Source organism: Tetrao urogallus (genome assembly GCF_951394365.1).
Source record: "Tetrao urogallus genome assembly, chromosome: 3".
Lineage (NCBI taxonomy): Eukaryota > Metazoa > Chordata > Aves > Galliformes > Phasianidae > Tetrao > Tetrao urogallus.
In genome coordinates, this window is record NC_136815.1 from 28,503,467 (window position 1) to 28,511,217 (window position 7,751).

Here is a 7,751-nt window from a genome sequence, read left to right on the forward strand (position 1 = left end):
CTCACTGTGATGTCTTCTCCTCTCCTCCAGTCCTTCATTTGGTTCTTGATATGCTCACCCTAAACTCCATAAGGCATTCTTGAATGTGTTTGACCAGCAGTAGCAGTTATTCCCAGAAAGATCTCATTAGTATTCATGAGTAGAGAATCATAGAGTCATCAAGGTTGGAAAAGACATCCAAGATCATGTAGTCAAACTGTCCACCTTCCACCAACATTTCACTGCTAGAAAATGTTCCTCAGTACAACATCTAAATATTTATTGAAAACCTCCAGAAATGGTGGCTCCACCACCTGTCTGGGCAGGCCATTCCAATGCCTCATCACTCTTTTGGAAAAGAAATTCTTCCCAATATCCACCTGAACCCCTCCTTATGCAACTTGAGGCCTTGCCTTTAAGTCCCATTTTCATTCCCTTTTGCTTTCATGGCTTTCTCATATTGACAGCTTAACAACCAGGTGGCTGGGATTGTGTGATCAAATGAGTGTGCATTGCTTCCCATGCTCCTTTGTCACTTCAGCTGACTTTTGTTTACTTGTTGACTATTATCTCGTACTCAGAACTGTAGCTTCAAAGTCAACCAGTTCTTTTAATATGATATCCCAGTCCTTTGTTATTGATACTTCTAAACATGGGCATCACCACATATCATCAGGACATTTCTATTTTTTTGTATGAAAAAGCTGTTAAAGAAAATATTATGTTCTCAGAAACTTTTACTAGATCTCTATATAGAAACATAAAGACATTTTAGCATTCTCGTAAGTTTTCTATTTGTCTGGATATGTTTTCTGGATGTGATTATTCCTTCAAATGTGTCAGGAGCCCCTTCCTAGAACAGTTTTTCCCTTCTTTTGGATACAGATTCTGATATCTTTGATTTGAAGTCTTTCCATACTTCCTAAGTATATACATCTCACTTCACCTTGGTATTGCTGATCTCTCTAACTACTTTGATTAATTTACTGAAGTTTAAGTTGAGTAATCAAGAGTCTTAGTTGTCATTCTGCTGTTTCTTTTATTTCTTTTCATAGTTCTTCCACTGAAATGAAGCCATATTGGCCCTTGATCACTTACTACCATGACAAAATTATGCACTAACTACCTTACCACCTGAAAATGTACAGTTGTCACTTTGCATCATTCTCTGCAAGAAAACTGAACATTAGCTGACGGCAATTTCCTGTTCCACGTGTTTATACAATAAGCTACTCAAACTTGCTTCTGAGTCATCTTCTTTTAAGTGCTGGAGGTCAAGACATCAGATAAAACAAATCTCAGGTACAAGTGTTTGCTGCTTGACTAAGTCTGGCTATGGTGGAGTTAGTATTCTCCTTGGCAGCCTGCATGGTACAGTATTTAAAATTTGTGACCAACAGTGTTGATAACACCAGTATTTTACTGTTGATGAACAGAACTTGCACAGAATCAAAGCCTTCTCTATTTCTTGCTCTGTGCCCCTAGTGAGTAGGCTGGGGATAGGAAAGAGATTGAGAGGATACACAGCAGGAATAGCTGACTTGCGCTGGCGAAGAAAATATTCCATACCATACAGTGTCAGTGTTCAACAATGAAAATTGGTCATTTGTTTTTCTGAAGCAGTCATTTCTCAGAGATTACCTGGACACTGGTCTGCCCAGGAAAGGCACTGAGTGATTGATTTTTAGCCTGTTTTTATTTTTATTTTTGTTGTTGTTGTTGCTGTTTTTTTTTTTTTTTTTTTTTTTTTTTCTCCATTTTCAATTGCAGACTAAACTTTTTATCTTGATTTGTGAGTCTTCTCACTTTTGCTCTTGCTATCCTGCTCTTGTCCCACACAGGGAAGGTCAGTGAGTGGATGTATGAATGCTTAGCTGCTGGTTAGGGTCAACCCACTTTGGCTATTTACCTAGGAGAAGAGAGAATCTAACATATACCAAAAGTGTGGGCCTCATGTATTTAGAAATTTGCTAGTACTTTGAACAACATACTGCTAAAATAAGTTTCAAGAGTTTTATTTTAAACAGATATAATAAAAACACTACCGATGGGATTATACTGTGATTGCCCTTTACCACAGTATTCTGTTACTTTAGCACCTACTTGGAATATTTCTGAGACATATACATAAAATGAAACTGTCTTTATGTCCTCACACTGGAACAGAATAACTCGAGACATTTTTAAATGTATTAGATATTGAAGTTTGATTGGGAGGAAGGAGTCTCTTGTGTTCCAAAACCTCTGTGGATATCTTGTATTACCTCCTGTTAGAACACTGCACCACAATCATTTCAGTGCAACTGGAAAGAAATCTTGAACTTGGACACACTTCTCAGCATTTAAGAAGGTGCAGCCAAGCTGACTTACCTCTCAGACCCAAGCAGTGTGGCCTGTTTTCCCATCTGCTACACAGTCATGTGAAATGCTCTATAAGCTACTCCTGTGCTCATTTAACATTTCTACTGAAGGGATTGAGTTGATGGCAGCCTGAATCCTAGCACACCAGGGCTTGACTTTGTGCAGCTGCAGAAAGCTAACAAGGACAACTTCTGGGAACAGCTTTTGCTTACATGGGACGCACTCCCAGCCACTGCTTTAACTCCAGTGACCTACTCTCTCACACTGAAAACTAGAAAAGAACTTGGCAAGTCAGGAAATAAAAACAGGTTTCTGAATTTTGGTTGGCAAGTCTGGGATCTCAGTAGCAACTGAAAGTATATGTACGGTAGGGCAGGAGACAAGTTGCGACTTCTGAAGCACATTCATGCTTTTCTAAAAATACCATCCTGTCTATGGCAAGTCTTTCCTACTGAGAAATTTGTCCTGATGATATCTATATCTGCTCACAGACATTTCCTTTTGTTTCTCTCTGATATAGGACTGCCAAGTGATGGCTATTTAGTAGTGCTTGTGCTTCAATTAGAAGTGCTCTTCTCTGAACTTAACAAAGCCATTCCTAACATCCTTGCTGAATCAAATCTTTTCTCTTGCAACTCCCATCCACTGTCAGGTAAGTTCAGCAGATGAGAAAAGCGTGCGTGTTTTCAACAGAGAGAGCATTTCTTCAAAGAGCTTCTTTCTGCATGTTGATCTGTTACGTGCATGCCCAGCTAACCTTGTTCTAAAAGAACATTCTTAACCTTTGACTGGGATTTTGAGGACAACAGCAGCCTCTGCTGTTTTGACAGGCTGTCTTTGTTCAGGTGGCTTTTTGGAACTTGTGCTCTGTATATTAACCATAGATGTGCTCGCTCTCATTTGTTTAATTCATACTGTGCTGAAGTCAGCCCGGCCAGCCCATTATGTATCCCTTTGTACACTACAGGACGTTGTATTAGTGTGATGGTTAGTAGCTCAGCCAAGCAATAATTCAAACTTGCAACATCTGGGTTTGGGAGTGAAATACTCTCTACCCATCTACTGAAGTATTCATACATAGCAGAAATGAAGTAGAAGAATAAGATATTTTCATTCTCTGGGACCAAAAAGCTGCAATAGGTTTCCCCCCTTCCAGGCAGTACTAGCCATATGAGGCTTTCACACACGTCCACCTTGTTTACATTATAATTTCTACTCACATAGTGCAGAAATGGAATTCCCAAAACACAGTATAGCAATAAACACTGGTTAAAAAATGTAAAAAATGACTGACCAGGCATGCAATATGCTTCTTGCCTCTGTATAAATCCTATGTGGATGTGGATGATTTGATTTACTTTCCATATCAAAAGCAATATCTTTCCTAAGGCAATATTAGAATAGTTTTTAATGATAACAGTCTGTGTAGTGATGACTTTTTTATATAAATTTAATGATTTTTACCGTAGGCCCTCCTATTTGAAAATCTATATGAAATCAAATGAATGCTAGCTAAATAACACTCTCCCCACCCTTTCTGTAGGTGAGTGTGATTTTGAAAATATACTTTCTTAATTGAACTGATTGCATCTGCTGAATGTAGTAGTGACAAGTTTAAGAAAGAAGAACATTTAAGGATTATTGCCTTAAATTAACAATCCGCAACTTTGTAGACTCAATTGCAGTTTATCTTGTTAAAGATAGTCAAAGTTAGTATTCAGATATCCTTCTTACATTTTCCAGGGTCTCTTGGCCTTATTAATTCAAATCTTACTTTCAATGCATGCATGTAGCCAAGATAATTATTAGAAGGAGAGATCAAAGCAAGCATATTATAGTCCTATTCCATTTTCTGCTGATGTGAGTGATCTGCCTCTTCTTTGATGTTGTATGCTTCTACAGTGAAAGTACAGAGGATAAAAATACTACACCATGTAATCTGGCATTTATCCCATGAGAGCAGAATTCCAAATTGTGACACATGTCAAGAAGTTAAAAAAAAAAACTTAAAAGAGCCCTATGCTTTCTACAGTGACATACTCTGCATTTAAACACCATCAAACATCATTTTCCATTACAAATTTAGTCCCCTATATAAAATTCAAAGAATTTCTGTAACTTCAGTCAAAAAAAGTGACAGCAATACTTATAAAATAGCTACTATATTTACTAGTAGTTACACTAAGACTGCAGCTTAGCTTTTTTCTTTCTTTTTTTCCAAACCAAATCTTTTTTTTTTTTTCCTTAAAAAGGCAAAAGAAAGATAAAATTAGCATTTTTTTTGCATGCACAGATGCATCTTCTGTACAATTTAGCTTTATCTCCAGTAGTCTGTTTGTTCAAACTGAGTTTTGTCATCCTGTGCTAAATAACTGTGTTTCCAGGTGCTGAAACCAGATCTGGTGCAGACTGATAAGATTCCTCCTCGGAATTAGGAAGCAGGATTTGTCCTTTATTATTGTATATTTAAGAGGTAACTGCCCCACATTTCTTGTCAGAATTCTGTCATATTGACACATATTGGAAGCTGAACTCATCATATTTTTGCCTTTGTAGAATAACACTTGATTATTTCAGTTTGTAAGGAGTAGAAGGAATGTAAGTTACAAGAGTATAACATTTGGCTTTCTTTGGTTTACTGGCAAATGTCAGAAGTCTTTGTATAGTTGGAGAATTTCTTCTTCACTAGTGACACCAGTGAGGATTTTATTACCTTCAGTGTCTGTATAGACTTGAAACAATACCAATTCCGTTATGTCTAGAGGATAAAGCTTTTTCTTCTTGCTCAACATTGTAATTAATTCCAAACTGATTCATTGTGATGTTTGAAAAATATCCTTAATTTTCTTTTCAATATTTATCCACTTCTTTCGACATCTGAGTTTGATAGGGACCAGAAACAAAGCTGTCAAAACACAGGGAATAAAAAGAAAATGTTGTTCATAAAAGACTACTGAAATCAGGAAGATCCAGAAATATCACCAAATGCATTAATTCCTTTTTATCTTTGCAGTCATGAGATGTTTGTATGCTGCAGATAAACTACAGGCTATCACTAGATACCTACACCTGGAGAAACTCATTCATGGAAACTCAGACCCTGACAATTCCTCTTACGGTTGTTGCTAAGCATGTCCTGATCCCTTCACTTTGTCATTCAGCAAAGATCTGTTTAATTTCTTTTGCTTTTTAGCAACACTTCTGGATCTTGGTGGACTTTCTTCATAAGTAAGTGAGGAAATAGTCTTGCATGGATTTGTTTTTTTTCTTTTTTTTTTCAGGGTAGTGCTTTTGCTATAGAATGAGCCTCAAAATCCCAGACCTGTAAAGCTGACCTATATTGGCAGTTGATGGTTTCCCTAAAGAAGACATTCAAAGGCAAATAGTATTAGATTTATAGCCTGGGATCCTCCTAAACTTGAAGTTACACTTAAGTAGACATGAGTGCAAGAAACATTCCTTTTCATCTATGTCTGCCTTGAAGATTACTCCAGATTCCATCAGACTGTCATCTGGCACAGGGATACATGTTCCTGCCACATCCAGGCTTGAGTACTGCAAATCATAGAACTTAGGAATGAGGTTTGCTAAAGAGAAAGAAAAAACCTCACAAGGTGATTCAGAGTGCATCTGCTCATCTGCTCAAGAATATGGGCCATAATGTTCTTTCTGAACAGTACGTACACTGATTTCAGAATCTACATGTGCCTTTGAAGAGTTTGCAGTAATTTGCTATTAGAACAATTGTCAGATGGAAAGTAGACTTTCTTCAGAATCAAAACTCTTCCTCCGGTACTTTCAGTTTTCCAGCTAATTCCATTTTTCACTCAGAAATTTATTTACAATTTCTCCATGTGTTAGCAGTGTCCCTCTGGTTACCCTATCTATAGCTCCCGGGGTCTGTTTCTTAAAAGGATCAAACATAGAAAGCTGATGACATCTAGGTCCTTGTTTCATAGACTATTCAGTACTTTGCTAGGAGGAAGAGGACAGAGTGCTTTTGACATCACAGGAACGTTCAGAAATATTTTTGAAAAACTAACTGTGAAATTAAAACCTGCTTTGTAAGTTTTGTTTTCATTTCCCCCTGAAAATGTATAATTTCCTTATGATAAATAATCCAATTTCTCGCTGTTTCTGTCTATAATTTTGCAAACTTATTGCATATTCAGATGTGACTGTCCCAGGTATTTGCAGTGAACGTTCCCAGGGCACAGGGCAGGGAGCACAACAGCATGCATGTTTAGCTGCTGTGGAAGGTTCAGTGGGGCTCTTTTCTCCCTCCATGTATTGAGTGCAGAGAAACCAGCCAAGCACAAGTCAGAAGTTCTTGGCTGTAATTCTCAGACTATTTTCAATAGGTTGATGTTATACTGTATTTTTCCTTTCATCTACAAAAAATGTCTTGCATTTGTACTTGCGGCTGTTCCAGCAGTCTACCTTATACAGAATCACGCACTGCTGCATGAAGAGAGGTATCTCTGAAGAGTGAACAGAGTCAAATAGTAGAAATAATGAAAATGCATTTATTTGTCCCTCTTCACATTTCCCCTTGGACAGAGAGGTGAATTTGTGTTATCATCATGGCATGAACAGACTTTTTCCTTTTACTGTGGTACTGACTTTACATTCAGCTAAAGCATGACACTACTCTCACAATGCAGCATTCCTGTAGCAACTGGAAGGTAATTGTAAATGTTGGAGACCTACATATGTGTAGCTAGCTTTTCTATGAAAAGAACTAGATTAATGAGAAATGAACGTGTTATAGATGGTAGATAAGTAGGAAAAACATTTTCTAAAGAAATCTGAGAGGAAGGAAGGATGTGTAATTAAAGTTATGGACTGAGAGAGTAGTTTTGGTTCCCATCCGCAAAAACAGTGTTTTTGTGTGACCTTGACAAGTTACTTCATTATGCACCATCCCTATTCTCCACGCTTCTGTGCTCAAAGGTGTGGATAATATTGGTTGCAGAAACAACTGTGGTAAAATAGTGTGCATTTGAAGTGAAGTCTCCAGAACTACTGCAAATCCTTTGACTATTGAGAAGAACCACCTCAAAAATCTCTGTTTTATTGGGGAGCACCTGTGCAGATGATAACCTCATCTTGAGTGACCCTCTGGCAGACAATCAAATTTTGTTGTCCTGTAGGCATATAGCTCAATATGATTCAGTGGTGTTATATATGTGCCTCTGAATGGCAAAAATGAGGTACATTACTCGTGAGAGTGTTGCTCTTGCACAGTATGACTGGATAATCACTATCGATTATATAAGTGAAATTCTGAATTACTGAAATACTTAGAGGACTCTTGATGTTCTTCTCATTTCTGTTACTGAATGCTGCTGGAAGTAGGGTGTGGACAGGAATAAAAATATTTACTCCTTACTTTTTCTGAGTAAATGCCA